Source organism: Chiloscyllium plagiosum, unplaced genomic scaffold (genome assembly GCF_037043375.1).
Source record: "Chiloscyllium plagiosum isolate Xiang-an unplaced genomic scaffold, Cpla_swu_hap1 HiC_scaffold_36, whole genome shotgun sequence".
NCBI classification, from domain to species: Eukaryota; Metazoa; Chordata; class Chondrichthyes; order Orectolobiformes; family Hemiscylliidae; genus Chiloscyllium; species Chiloscyllium plagiosum.
This window is the reverse complement of record NW_028270174.1, coordinates 61,866,713-61,882,975: the sequence shown is the minus strand read 5'-3', so window position 1 is coordinate 61,882,975 and position 16,263 is coordinate 61,866,713. Positions and strand designations below refer to the sequence as shown.

The following is a 16,263-nucleotide window of genomic DNA, read 5'->3' as shown; positions in this document are numbered from 1 at the left end:
GAACAGGCTCGAAGGGCCAAGTGACATATTCTCATTTACTGTTCATACCTCGAAAAAATTTTGTTAGTTATTCGAGCTGAGGTATTAAACACATTTTAAACTGTAACATGGGCACATGCTGATATTTCCGTCTATGATTTCCTGGGTTTGATAGTATGTAGTTGACAGTGGCCCCAGGGATTCTGCACTTGTTTCGGAGATCTGGAAAGAGATGTTTAGGATACTCTGAGGTGGCATTAAGATTAGGTTAGATTACATTACAGTATGGAAACAGGCCCTTCGGCCCAACAAGTCCACCCCGACCCGCTGAAGCGCAACCCACCATACCCCTATATTTACCCCTATACCTAACACTACGGGCAATTTAGCATGGCCAATTCACCTGACCTGCACATCTTTGGACTGTGGGAGGAAACTGGAGCACCCGGAGGAAACCCACGCAGACACGGGGAGAACGTGCAAACTCCACACAGTCAGTCGCCTGAGGCGGGAAATGAACCCGGGTCTCTGGCGCTGTGAGGCAACAGTGCTAACCACTATGCCACCGTGCCACCCACAAAGATGTTATTAAGATGTTATATAAATGCACAACTTTTCTACTCTGCTAGGGTAGAGAGGGTTTTGCTCTCTATCAAACCTGTGCAACATTTGACTTCAATCTGCTTTTCTTTATTGCATTATTGTATGGAGTTTATTCTCTTAAGTCAACAGCCTGGGCTTCGGCCAAAGTTTAAGAGGTTTTTACTCACAGTGGTGAGTTTCTGTATCCCATGAGGTAGATTCATTGCAGTCAGTAATGGGAAATATAGCAGATCAAATATAATGTTGTTAATCTTTTAACATGGATAACTATGTGCTGTTCTATGAACCTCGAGATTTAAAAGCCTTTTCAGTGGAGCCACTGCTGCTTTAAACAATGCGCTATACTGGCGAACTCACTGAAACAGAAACCTCTATAATCTGGGTCAATGATGAAATAGAAACTGACTGGAACTGCAACTTATCAAGAAAACTAGGGATCAGCGAGAGGTTGAGGCCGAAGGTCAGAATACAGAGGCACTGCAAACCCAAACACCCATTGACACAGTTTCTCAAGATGAATTATGATGTGGTTCTGCATTATTCGGTTCTGATCTCTGTGGTTTGTGGAAAAAAATGATATCTGCTAGAAGACAACAACAAAGCTCTCTTGCGATAATGTGACACAGAATCAAGTGAAATTTGGAGTTCTCCTTATGGGGCTTCTTTCGTCCTTTCAAGTGGCAGCTGAATTTGGTGATGAGTTATCAATTACTATCAAATTGGATGAAATCTTGATAGTGATTCCTTTATTTACATTTCCCTATCTCTGAGGTTTGCCCTATTTCTTTATTAAAGGGCCAATGGATGTGACATCTCTTTAGTGCTGTCCATAGGATAGCCGTGCTCCTGCCACTGAGCAACTTCATATTGATATCTGCCTTTAAAAACAATCTGAATCTATGATCAAATACTGGTGTCGGAATTGACCGGGTTTCGTAATAGAATGACTAATTCTTCAACTGCTACAAACCAATATGGGCTAGATTTTCGAACTGTCATTATCCCAAAGGTGCTTTTGGTGCCACATTCAGTATTCAGAATGACAATGAGGTTTTCTGTTAGTGCAGAATTTCTCTCTATTACTTTAAATAATAGTGTGCTGTGTGTATGTGCATGTGGTTTGTTTCTATTTATTTCTGTTCCTCAATGGCTTTGACATTGTTGTTGTATAGGATCAAAGGCAACGTAATGTCTCCACAAGTACATTGTTGCTGGTTTTCCTCTGAGACCAGTGCAGAACTTTACCAGTTCATTGCAGGCCTGATACATTATAGTTAAGTTTCACCTCTGCCAGCTGGTACAACATGAAAATTTGAGTATTGATGAAAGTAAAGTTTTTTTTTTATTTAAGTCTTTAATATTGTACTTAGCAGGACACTCTCAAGAATTCCAATGGAAAGGGAGAAAGCATTTAATCTGTCTGGGTAATGAGTGCTGATTGATAAAGGTATGGAGAGTGGACCAGGTGTTGGTTGGTAGTTAACTGCCAATGCTTGTTGTGATTCGGTTAAATTGGTGATGGCCATTCTCTGCCTCACTTGGCATGACAATACCTTGACCACTTAGGCAACCTGCCAATTGAAAACATAACAAAGTTCAGTTGTCAACGTCCATCAGCATCTGACCAGGCCATTTTTCCATTGGGAACATCTCGATCAATCATTGTGCACTTTACAAAGCATCAGAACTCTTTTCTTGTTCAGTATAAAATGTTGTTACCCTTTATGTCAAAATATTTCGGTATTTGCAAACAATCGTTTGAATTTGGGAACCTTTTGTTAATGGAGTATCCAACATCCAGCTGATATGATTAAAATGGAATCTAGTTTTCGAATTTGAAATGATTTAACCCCCTGAACAAGCCCACTTTGTTCATGAAGATCCTCATTGAATATTGTATCAGTCTGGCTGTTGAAAGACAGCATTGGAAAGTTGTTTACTTTGGTCAATTTATATTTAATGATTTGCTGAAACTGTGCAAAATGCATTCTATTGCATTTACAAAACTAATATATCTTGTGAAATCAGGAGAATGTGCACAGTGCAAATAAAAATCCCATTTACTGCTGGCCTGGACAAGACTGGTAAACTTAAACTTGTGCTTATAGAGAAAGGACTGAGATCTTAACTAGCTCATTATCATCTAAAGTATTGAGTTTAAACTTATGTCTATCTCTAAATTCTTCAAAGCCTTGATCCACGCTGTCTCTTGTACCCCTTACATACGCACTCTGTTCTTTGGTTCTCTGATTGCGTTATATCTTTTTGTCCATGAGTATGGCCAAGTCCCTTAATTAGCTGTACTTTACTGATAAACTTCCTCAGATGCCCTCTGGTACTCATTCTCTCTTTGACAGCTTGCTTAAAAGCCGGTTTCATGTTTTTGGTATTGGTCCTAACTCTTCTGATACATGCCAATAAACTTCCCCTGTTTGGCATTTGGTGCATCCTTTTCTAGTTTGGAAGGTCGGACTCGAATAAATATAGGGTTAAAGACAGGATTCTTGGCAGAGTAGAGGAACAGAGGGATCTGGGTGTGTAGTACATAGATCCCTCAAATATACCACTCAAATGGATAGGGTTGTTAAGAAAGCATTTGGTGTTTTGGCTTTCATTTGCAGGGGGATCGAGTTTGAGAGCCGCGAGGTTTTGCGACAGATCTACAAGTCCCTGGTGAGACCACACTTGGAATATTGTGTCCAGTTCTGGTCGCCCTACTATAAGAAAGATATAGAGGCTTTGGAGAACATGCAAAGAAGGTTTACCAGGATGTTGCCTGGACTGGGGGGCTTGCCTTATGAAGAAAGGTTGAATAAGCTCAGACGTTTCTCTCTGGAGAGAAGGAGAAAAAGAGGAGACCTGATTGAGGTATACAAGATAATGAGAGGAATAGATAAAGTCAATAGCTGGACACTTTTTCCCAGGGCAGGATTGACTGGTACAAGGTGTAATATTTTTAAGATATTAGTAGAAAGGTATAGAGGAGACGTCAGAGGTAGGTTCTTTACGTAGAGAGTTGTGAATGCATGGAATGCATTGCCAGTGGTGGTGATGGAAGCAGAGTCATTAGGGACTTATAAGCGACTGCTGGACATGCACATATTTAGCAGTGAATTGAGGGGTGTGTAGGTTGTTTTATATTTTACATTAGGATTAAACCTCGGTACACCATCATGGGCCAAAGGGCCTGTTCTGTGCTGTACCTTTCTATGTTCTATGTTAAAGCATCTCATAAATGTAAGTATTTAATGTCCACTTTGGCAGATTTAATTGATTCTAATTGTAATGTATCTGCCAAAGCTTTAGCAAAACTGAATCAGCAAACAGCTTCAAACTGTGCACACATCCATCATATAACATTGCTGCTCCACATTAAGTTTTCAAATGCACTGCTCCATTCCAAATAGCGGACCACCTGTTCCTATTCATAGATATTTGTTTCTGATGGATGGAAGTGGTTGTTTCAGTACTTCTGCCATTTTTATTGAACTCATCTCAAGTTACACTTTAGAATTTAACACTCAGGACAAGACTGTTTGTGTTAAGCTTTATCACTTTTGACCTGTCTGCCAGCTCTTCATGTTCTGAAATATTGGAATGGGACTGGGTTCTATCAGCCCTCTCGGGACAGGCAGCAAGGTGGATAATAATAAGGGAAGGAAGGAGATTCAGTGGCTCTCATATTTCCACCTCCGTAGTATTTTATTAATCCCAAATTCGGAAAAGGATGGCCACTCAGGTGGTCAATGTAGAGTCTGTTCCCGCCAATGCTGGCAGTTTGTTTGCAGTATGTGAGTCTTCCATTGTTTGGGAGACCTTCTCCTGCATCCTAGAGACACGCCTGTAGGATGTCACTCCTAATGAAGTACCGTATGGCTCATAACACGGTATCCCATCTGCATATTGGAACAGTCTCCTGTCCATGGTCGCGATCATTACGGGAACTGGAAATCAGAGTAAGTGAGTGAAAGAAGCCGTGAGGGCTAGAGTGTTCACAACATTCCCAGGACCAGGTTGGCAGGTCCTACTGAGACCATTCATAAGTCATTAAGATCCCCCAATTGGTGCATGGACACTGGTTTACTCCTACTCCTAGTAAGAGTACTGTGATGACTGCTGTTTCAGTGCTATCAAGCCAATAGTGAAGTGTGACCATGTGATAAAATCATTTACATTCAGTGCTGAATACTTGAGACTTTTTTTGTGAGAAACTTTAAAATTCTTCTCGATATTCTTAATACAATTTTTGTTTCATACAATGGTGATTTTCTACATAGGATTACAGAGGAAAAACAGACCATTTGGCACAATCAGTTCATGCCAGCGCTTATGTTCCACTCAAGGTGTTTCACATCTTTTCTCATCTAAATCGCCCATTGTAATTCTCTATTCCCATCCCTTCCAAGTGCTCGCCTGGTTTCCTAGAAATACATCTAAATTATTGATTTCTACTATTCCGACTGGTCACATATTCCCCGTTCTCATCATTCTTTCAGTGAAGAGGTTTCTTCTGAATTCCCTTTTGGATTTCTTGAGGTACCGTCTTGTATTGACAGCCTCTAGTTATGTTCTACCCCGTAGTGAAATGTTTTCTCTGTACCTTTTCTTTTCAAAACCTTTCATAATTTTAGTACTGTCAACCTTCTTTTCAAGAGAGAAGTGAACAGCGCAACAATTCTTCCTTGATATACACACCCAGAAACTTGTGTATCATTCTCATAAATCTTCTCTTCACTCTCTCTCATACATTCTATAATATGTCAACTCGAACTGCGGGCAATACTCTTAATTATAGTCAACCAAATTTCTATAGTGACCCTACTTTCAAATCTATCCCTTCAGATATAAAGCTTAGAGCCTTGTTTACATTTCTATGGCCTTTGGAACCTGTGGTGAAATTGTTAGTGACTGATGTAATTGTCTGAAATCCCTTTGTTTGTCTCCCTCACTTAGACGTGCATCTTTGAATAAATGACCTGCACATTATTCTGACCAAGATGTAACACCTTACGTTTATCTGTGTGGATCTTCATTTGCTAATTATTTGAACATGCTGTAAATTAATTAATGATCTCTTGCAACTTCTTGTAGTCCTCAGAATTGGCTACATTTCAACATTGCTGAAAATGTGTTGCTGGAAAAGCGCGCAGGTCAGGCAGCATCCAGGGAACAGGAGATTCGACGTTTCGGGCATAAGCCCTTCTTCAGGAATGAGGAAAGTTTGTCCAGCAGGCTAAGATAAAAGGTACGGAGGAGGGACTTGGGGGAGGGGCGTCGGAAATGTGATAGGTGGAAAGAGGTCAAGGTGAGGGTGATAGGTTAGACTGGGCTGGGGGCGGAGAGGTCGGGAAGAAGATTGCAGGTTAGGAAGGCGGTGCTGAATTCGATGGATTAGACTGAGACAAGGTGGGGGGAGGAGAAATGAGGAAACTGGTGAAATCCGAGTTCATCCCTTCTGGTTGGAGGGTTCCTAGGCGGAAGATGAGGCGCTCTTCCTCCAACCTTCGTTTTGTTGTGGGTCTGGCGATGGAGGAGTCCAAAGACCTGCATATCCTTGGTGGAGTGGGAGGGGGAATTCCAACCACAAGGGATGAACTCGGATTTCACCAGTTTCCCGACCTCTCCGCCCCCACCCCAGTCTGACCTATCACCCTCACCTTGACCTCTTTCCACCTATCACATTTCCGACGCCCCTCCCCAAGTCCCTCCTCCCTACCTTTTATCTTAGCCTGCTGGACAAACTTTCCTCATTCCTGAAGAAAGGCTTATGCCCGAAACGTCGATTCTCCTGTTCCCTGGATGCTGCCTGACCTGCTGCGCTTTTCCAGAAACACATTTTCAGCTCTGATCTCCAGCATCTGCAGACCTCACTTTCTCCTCATACATTTCAACATTCCTTTCCAATTTGGTGTCATTGAATTGCTATTTTTTTTCTCGTAATTAGATACAATATTAATTTGCAGTTTTACTTTATTTTGTTTTGAATTTTTTGAGAGGTGCAGTAATCCACACGGTAACTATAACAACTAAATGTAGAATGAGAGATAGATGAAAATAATTACACACACAGGACTAAATAATAGACTCTATTAACTTCATGGTCAAAACAGGGAATTATTTTTTACACGAATGATATGGTGAGATTATCCGTAGTGCAATCACTTTTGTCCATTTATTTTTTGTTGCAGTTTATTTCCCCAGGTCTTTCTGTGCTACTGGTATGAAATTGAAAAGGCACCCATCCTCCATTTTAAACTAAATGATTATAAAAAACAGCGTTTATATAAAATGTAACATGATTTATGAAACCATCCCTCTAGGCTTATACAATTTGAAGCCAAGTAGAGTTATATAGTGAGAGGCTGAATGAGCTGGGTCTGATTTCCCTGGAGCGTTGGAGGCTGAGGGGTGACTTTATAAAGGTTTATAAAATCATCAGAGGCATGGATACAGTGAATAGACAAGGCTTTTTCCCTGGGGTGGTTGGAGCCTCATCTAAACCTATATTCATGAGTATAGGTTCAGAGTGAGAGGGGAAAAAGTTGAAAGTACCTAAGAAGTAACTTTTTCATGCAGGGGATGGTGTGTATGGAATGAACTGCCACAGGAAGCAGTGGAGGCTGGTGCAATTTCAACATTTAAAAGGCATCTGAGTGTGTAGACGAATAGGAGGTTTTAGAGGGATATGGGCCAAGTACTGCCAAATGGGACTAGATTAATTTAGGATATCTGGTCAGCATGGGCGAGTGAGACTGAAAGATCTGTTTCCAAGTTGTACATCTCTATGACTCTATGATCTACCCCTTTGCTCTTAATGTACTCGTTGAATCTCTTTGGATTATCTTTAACATTATCTCCCAAGGTTATCTCATTTTCCTTTCTTGCCCTCCTCATTTCCCTCTTTACAATGTCCCTGCACCTCTTGTGCTCTTCGGGATTCACTTGATCTCATTTCTCTATATCTAATATACGATTCATTCTTAATCTGAAGCAGAGCCTCAATATCTTTATTCCTCCAGTGTTCCCTCCTCTTTCCAGCCTTATCTTCACACCAACAGGAACATCACACCTCCGAACTCTCTTTATCTCACTTCTGAAAGCCTCACTCTTGCCGGCCGTCCCTTGAGCTGCAAACAGTCTACTCCAATCAACCCTTGAAAGTTTTCTGTCTCATACTATCAAAATTTGCCCTCGTCCAATTAAGAACTTTAACTTATATATAATGCCAATCCTTTCCATAAATATTTTACAACTAATCGAATTATGACCCCGGCCGCAAAAAGCTCCCCTACTAACCATTCAGTCACTTGCCCTGCCTTATATCACAAGAGTAGGTCAGGTTTGCTCCTTCTGTGATAGTTACATCCGCATATTAATGAAGAAAATTGACTTTAGCACTTACCAAATTCCTCACCATCCAAGCTCTTAAGACCATGGCTGTCCCACTTTATGTTTGGAAGGTTAAAATTTGCTATTATTACAATCCTATTATTCTCACGTATAAATAAGATCTTTCGACATATTTGCTATTCAATTTCACTTTGACTACTGGGGGGACTATTACAATCGCATCAAAGTAATCATGCTTTTCTTATTTCTGAGTTCCATCCACATAGCTTCACTAGACCATCCCTCAGAAGTATCTTGTGTTAGAACAGCAGTAATGTTTCACCACAAGACAAAATGACTCCAATCTCCTTCTAGCTCTTCCTACTTCTGCCGTACCTTTGATGATGGAAGGGGCTTTGAACATAAATTATTCAACTTACTGGTGATGGTTAGTAGCTGAAAATAAAGATACTATGGGTGACTTGGGTGATGGGAAATATAAGGTTACATTGTGTGGAAGGAAAATTCTGGATAGAAACAAGAATTTTAAAAAATGAACTCCATTCTGTCTGCCCAGGTCTTGCCTACACCACTCTAGCTCCAGAGTACTTTCCTTTTATTTTGATGAGTTCAAGTTAATCTCACCCGCTGTTTTGTACTTGTTAACCATTTGTTAACGGGTGTTTGCCGTTTCAGAATGTAGATTGCCTTATCGTGTACGTTCTCAGAGTTCAGTATTTGGAGTCCTTGTTGGTTCAACCTGTGCTTTGGTCTATAATGCAAAATTACAGAAAAATATTAATAGCAATTTAAAATAAAATGTTAGGATATTGGAAAAACAGCTAAGAGCTTCAAAGCTTGACAGACGGCTTGTGGGAAAGGACATGGAAAGCAGCAGGATTTCCAGAACTTCTAATTTCTGCCTTCCCTGATCGAAATCAACCTGTGAGTTATAATTGTTGAGGATTGTTATTCATTAATATCGGTATGTCAGATAGATCTCAGTCTCAGGGAGGTGTGACGTGCTTCTTTGTTTTGTGATGAACTCAGGGGAACATACAATAGTAAGGGGGTAAACCCAAAGGGGTGCAGGAGCAGAGGGTCCCCCGTGTGTATGTGCACAAATCAGGGAATGTACCATGACACATGGACAGAAGAGCAAATAAACCCGACTTCATCACCCTCCGCTGTAGAGAACAAACACAAAGCAATTATGTTAAACTGAAATAAAACAGTCTCTTGTCTCACCTGGAATGTTGCATCTCGCTTCAGGTGCCACGTTTTTGAAAAGAAATGCAAAGTTATGAGATTGGGTGCGTGACTGATTCGCAACACTATTCCCGGGATGATACATCTCACCAACTCTGAGAAATCGAGAATGTTCTCCTCTGCTGATAGTTTCCAGACTTTGTGAACAGTTGCTATGATTGGTTCTCAATTCCATCTTGCGTCATATGGATCTCAATGGCTGAATATTTCAAGTACTCATGAGCTGTGCCTTGCCTGATCACAGCGACGTCTGGTTTGTTATTTTTGAGGTTTGCTGTTCAGAAATATTCCTGTATCAGACAGATCTCAGTCTCATTCCCTGGGATTTGACAGGTGTGGTGTGTCAAGTAGATCCCAGGAATTGTGCTCCATGAGATTTATGTGTGCGAAAAACTCCAGTTCTGATAATCCGCCCTTGGATTGTGCACGTGTTGTTGTCTGAATACCTGACTGAACGTTGACATTTTTGGCTGATGGATGTTTCGTTGGGCGCTTTAGGTGGCGATTTCTGCATTTCTGACCCAGGCTGCCCTGACATTGGGAGTACTTTTAGTTTAGACAGTGTAGAGTAAACTTTCAAACTCCGTTATCTGCCTTTTTTTCGGCTTCTGGTGGAGCCTATAACATTATCATGAGGTGACCCGAGGCCGTGACCCTTTGTGCATAAGCGGAAATGTTCTCTAATCATTCTGCCTCTGGAGTGTTCCAATGGCATATCATGTGAAAGATGTATTTACATTAGTGGGCTGCATGGTAGCGCAGTATTAGACTAAATGACTGGATGGAACACAACCAAACAGAACAAGTGAAAGTATTTGGCTGGGAAAGGAGTAGGATGTGGGAAAATGTATTATTACTGAATGGCCTTGAAGAAAGAATTAAGCAAACTCAAATTAGTGCATATTCCTTCGAGATTTATTCACCATTTCAGAAAGCATTTTTATCCAAAACATTGATGTAAAAGCTAACAGAAGAGACTATAATGGCTGGATGCCACATTGAGACGAGAACACGTGCGCTGTGAGCTGGGAATTTTCTGCACATCAGTAACAGTCACAAGAAAGGGAATACAAAGGCTCATCAGAAAGGGTAGGCAACCATTCTGAGTAAGGAACAAATAAAAACAAAACAAATGGGCTTCAACCAACTGGGAAGCTACAAATTCTTCCAACCACAACCATCTCAAAGATCTCAAAGTAAAAAGGAAAATTATTAATAATTGTCTCAGTTAAACGCTGATAAACTGAAGTAATCTCACTGTTAGAGTCATTAACAGGACAGATTGTAGATTGGGAATTCAGAGACCTTGATAAGCAGATCAGGAAAATCAAAGGGGTCCATAACTCATTCACTTAACCTGGAAAAGAGAGAGAAAGCAATGACGCAGATATTTATGATCAGGGACTTTCAGATATAATGTTCATTCAATGGCACACTTAGAGATTTCACAAAACATATTGGGCTGCTTGGCGTGAGAAAGATGTGATTATTCTCACCTTCACCAGAGTGACGGCAGCGCTGTAGAAAATACTCAGGAAGAACAAGGTGATGAACGTGGAAGCAGTTGTCCAAATGTTGCTGTTATCATCCTCATGGTCTTCAATCCAAGTCCGATCTATTGAATCTATGAATATAAAGCCGAGAGAACGTATTTAGATTGTTTATTGATCCAGATCGATCTATCTGCATCCAAGTCATGTAATTGGATACCATTACATCTTCATAAAGCAGTCAGGTATTTCTCAAGTGTGACTCTTATCTGTATCTATTAGTGCGTTATTGACTCTCAGCAAGAAATTACAAATACTAACTGCACATGTTCTTTCTTCATTGTCCATGTCAGAACGTTTTAAATTATTTTTCTTTTCATCTATTATTTAAGGATATTATTATTTGAGGAATGCTTATTACGAATGATGATTTTAATTATATCATTATATTTTAAATATAGGCTGTGACAGCACTTTAGTTGAAAATTGTGGTCATCACTGAATAAAAGTTCAAATGTGATTCTCATCTTTTGTATTGGCGACCAATTGCTTGGCAAATCATGAATATAAGTGACACCACAGTCAGGACATTGCTTCATATTTTTGTTTGTAGGATCTGTATATTTAGGAATACGTTTTTGTACGTGTGTCCCTTAATTTATTTGATCTACTGCTTGGTGTGTTTGGTTTTCCTTTAATGTTTGTGTATGTGGTTATGAGAGTCTCTTACTTCACTCTTGCCCATGTTGGAGTCTGTGAATGAATAAACATATTCTTGTTCCTTTACTGCTGGTGTGCTCATGTGTTTGTGCACCTACGTTTTTGTCTTTTCACACTGTGTAAGCATCATCATGCTAATATGCCACTTCGTTGCTGCCTATGCTTATCTTGTAATGTCTTTGTGAGTGTTCACTTTTCATTAGTGCTATCTAAAATGTGTGCTTATGTGTCTGTTTCAGATCCAACCTAAGCTAGGTTATTTTCATGTTTATGCTTAATAAATGTTAGCATGCAATGTTATGCTTTTATGGATGTTTATATTTATATGATGATGATTGCTTGTGTGGCAATCTTTCCCAAACATCTCCTGATAAGCTTGTTTGTGCTATTGTTTGTGGATGCTTGCTGATCATTGTGACCATTATCATTATCTAATAAACGCCCCTCTATTTGTTCATCTATGCACTTGTGTGTCTGCATGTGAGACTCTGAATTTGTGTGATATTGTATACATGCTGATCAATATGGTTTAAAAATAACGAATTAAGCTGCTTCTGTCATCGTATGTTTGTGATTCTGTAAATGGGAAAAGAATGATATTAATGTTTATCTCTGTGCACTTACGTGCCTGTGTGAGATGACATGTGGGAGGACATTTTTTGGAACTTGTATCTGTGTGTTCATGTGTGTATGTCTGTACGCATTGTGCTGTATGAATGTATATGTATTCATGCCAATTTGTGTGTTACCGTGTATCGATGTTTCTCATGGTTATGTGTGAGTACTCCTGTTCATTTGTGCAAATGATTTTCTTTCAGTGTATGTGAGTTTTTGTATGAGCTTAGGTGAGTGTTCAAGTACCACTTGCATGTGTGGCTCTGTGCGAGTATGCGTGTGTGACATCTTATCTATATGGACATTTGTGTGTGCACATAAATATGTGTCTTTAGGTGAGAGCCCGTATATGTGTCATTACGTGTGTATTTGCGATCATCTCTCCGTATTTGTTCTTATACCAGACTGCAATTTTTATTATTCTAATTTATTGTTCTAATTTTAATGCATTGCCCATAATTAGATTTGACCTTGGTGTTGTAGGAAACATTTCCCATCGTCGTGGAGAGATTAGCGTTTTATGAGCAACTCTTCTGTTGCAGTGATAGAACTTCTGTCTCTGAGAGAAAAAGCGTGAGTTCAAATCCCCACTGCCCCAGAGATAACATTTCTGAATATGTTTATTCGAAAATGTCTCCTTGTGTTCTGTATGTGAAACAAAATGATATCAGGTATTCGAATACCAGAATTTATCCCATGTGCTCCAGAAAACTGAGACAAAACTATGGAATTCAAACTGGAACGATGCAAACACCAGTTTTGGATTATGGGAAGCAATGTTAATCATTTGTTAACAGAGCCAAGCGTGTCTAACATGCTTCAAAGGTATTGTTTTGCATGGAAATGTTAAATCTTTGGACAGTAAGCAAGAAGCTGACTGTTCCTGTTAGTAACTGGGTTACATTACAGAGGACATCCACCATGAAAACTCTGCAAAGGGAGCAAGAGGACAGACCATTCGTCGTTCCCCACCCCTCTGCTCCACAACAACTTATCTGTTGATTCTCTTTGGTGTGAAAGTGAAGATGCATTCTGTCAACTCATGCGCTGGCGCAAGATCCCTGGCAGTTCCCCAGAAACAAAGATTACATTCAAACTGTTCTGCACTATTTAGGATTTGTATGTTCCAATCAAATTTAATTTTAAAGTGTCTTAAATTTGCATTTCCAATTGGTGCAATTTGGCAGTTTAAAACTGACATGAATTTTGTTAGAATGTCCAATCGGGGGAATCAAAAACACCAAGTTCAAAACTCGTGCCCTACCCTTGACATAAAATGACATTGTCAGATTTTGTCACAGAGGGATTTAGGATGGATAGGGTACTTGGCGGAATCCTGCAATGAGTGAGCTTTACTCTATGTCTGACCCAGGGTGTATCTGAACAGAGAGCATTAACTGCACAAGACACTCGTCCTAGACCTGTTAATAATCCACTTTAACTACACAGATGGAATGTAAGTCAGAGTGGGAAACAACTAATTCAGTATTTAACTCACAGCTGGAGGAAAAAAAACACTTCATTACTTCTGTTCAATTATTAAATGCAACTTTGAGATTTTTATTGACATGAATTAACAGTGTCCATCAGTGCAAGTGAAATGTTTACAAAACTTGGTTTACCGCTGGATTTATCGACTGTTCTGTTGATGATCTTCAATAGAATCGCTTCATGTCCCACCACACAGGAGTAAGAAGCACCGCTGGCCCACTCCTCCGCTGTAATGGATAACAGGCTGTAGATGAAGAAGGAGGTGTTGTCACTCTCCGCCATCACCTCGGTGTTCTTGTAGTTACTCGGATTCACCGGCTTGTCATTGTTTGTCCACTTGACGAAGATCTCTCGGGGGGAGAAACCTCTCACTAAACAGGTGAGGGAGAGAAACCTCTGGGCGGAGATTTCTTCTGTTGGTGGCAGGGGGACCGACACTGATGGCTCCAGCGGATTAATCACTGCAGAATATTGGAGACAAATATAAATCAACCAAAAAAATCCTGAACCAATATCACAATTTCACTAAATATTAAAATACACCATGTTTAATTTAGGATTTATTCACTTTCGTGTTTTAAAGGAGCAGTATGGTACACATACTGTTCAGTAAAAAAAGGAAAGTTTAATGTGAAAGTTGTCTCCATGTTTCCAGTTCACAACAAGGGCATTCTGTCCAATTGTCATTGCTGATGGTGACGTCACAACCCAGGCTTCTTCCCACCTTATCTGACTTAATCAGAATACAATATCCTTTGGTCCATCTTTTTCTTAATCAGCTACTTAGCTATCCTTCCTTCAGATGCATCAATAATGCTCCCACTGGTGTTTGTTCATTCCCAATCAAAGCCTGCCATTGATGTAACTGGATCTGGATTACACATGGGATGCTTTGTGTTTTAATCTCACCGCTCACCTTTCTCCTTGTGGATGGAGTCTCTCAGCAGAGTCGGTAGATTCTGATGGTAAGCCACACAGTCAAAAGTAACGCCACTCGGCCAGGCTTCAGGAGAAATGTCTAATTTGCTGATCACGCTTTCGGGATTCTGTCCAGGCTGCTCAGCAATCTCTGATTTCAGAGGCTTCTTTTCTTGTCTCCAGGTCACGTTGACTCCAGAAGGAAGATTGGACACAACGCAGGTTAACGTCACCGTCGCCTCCAGTAAGACTTGTTCTACTGGCGGTGGGAGGAGTTTAACGGTGTTGGGTGGCACTCGGTATCTTCAATGAAACAAAAATCAAAGTCAATGAAAAATGCCCCTTTCTGATACAAACAGCCAATCTTCAGATTACTCCTTCACAGGGTGAAGACACCACCTTCAAAATGGCAACTCCAACTATTGCTGAAACGATGCTTACTATTGTTGATGTATTTTGATCTGTGAAAGCATTTGTGATTACCTATGACATACCCTGTGTAATTATTCCGAAAGAACACTGGCTTTGTAACAAGCCATCGAAGATACCATCATGTAACCCATGGAATTACCTTTCTTTCGGAGTTTGTCTCTCACTTAAGACCATCTATTGATACTTGTGACAAGAGTAATCTGAATATAATGAGTTCATTTCCATGTTCATAACCTTTAGGTGCAAGTGCTGCTGGTCACACTGACTGCCAAATCACATCCCAAATTTTGGACAAATTATAATAAATAATAATTATTCTCTTTGCAGAGTTCTAAAGTGTTACAGGAGCGGTGAACATCCATGGAAATTCTGTTCATTATATTTAACATGATCAAAAATACTTTGCGTTATTGGTGTGATGTCATTCTCTAATTTATGTCATTGTTCCTCGTCGGCTGTGTTTGGAGCAGATCTGAAAACAAGACATTGAGTACAGCAGTGGATATCGTGAAGGACACCCATCTCCCCCCTTAAGTCTTTCCCTCCACTTAGTAGTTCATAACTGGTCTGTACTTTCACTTTACCAAGCTGCATTTTTTAATTTCTTCATAGAGCAGGGCAGAAAAAAAAACAAACAAAAGCGTCTTAAATTAATCTACAAACGCGATGGAAATGTCACTAATTTTACAGACATCCACTACTCACTGTGTAAACATCGCCACCCCAAACCAGACTAAATCAGTCTATCTCGAGTTCCTCGTTCATTCATCCCTATTGTAGCATTCCCACCAGAATTTATTCTTCTGCCTCATCCACTAATTACAGAGAGCATCTTAATGAAGCTCAGTGAGATCACGTTTATCCCAGTTCATCAAATGTGATAACCACTTGGTCTGTGGTCTGATCCCATAAGTTAAAGAGCTTAGTACCCGATAAAAATCGATGTCCTACGATGTACAAGGTCAACAGGTCATTCCTGAGGAGGGAATGAAGCATTGAACGCATTTTGATTTATTTTCAAGTATGGGTCACTGCATATTTTAACCACGTCATTTTGAGACCACAACATCATAAGAGAGAGGATCAGAATAAGGCTGTTCGGCCAATCCAGAGTTTAGATCAGAATGATGCAGGAAAAGCACAGAAGGTCAGGCAGCAGCCGACGAGCAGGAAAATCGACGTTTCGGGCTAAAGCCATTCTCCTGCCTTCTTCCTGTACGAAACAAGAGCCGATCTATCTCTGGCTTGAATACACACAATGGCCTGGTCTCCACAGCCGGCTGCAGCAACAAGTTCCACACACTCATCACCCTCTGGCTGAAGAAATTCCTCCCCATCTCAGTTCTAAACAGTGCCCCTTTGACCCTGAGACTGTGCCCTTGGGTCCTAGTCTCGCCTACCAGTCAAAACACCTATT

At 40.4% G+C, this 16,263-nt stretch overlaps 1 pseudogene across 1 annotated transcript; it reads right to left on the bottom strand.

The window, feature by feature from the left end:
* Positions 1-13,542: 13,542 nt before the first annotated feature.
* On the bottom strand, positions 13,543-15,020 carry LOC122546145 (Ig heavy chain C region pseudogene; annotated as a pseudogene). The gene is made up of 3 exons (XR_015753365.1): positions 14,986-15,020; positions 14,413-14,717; positions 13,543-13,957 (listed from the first exon to the last, which is right to left on the bottom strand). The product of XR_015753365.1 is annotated as an Ig heavy chain C region pseudogene (transcript).
* Positions 15,021-16,263: the final 1,243 nt, after the last annotated feature.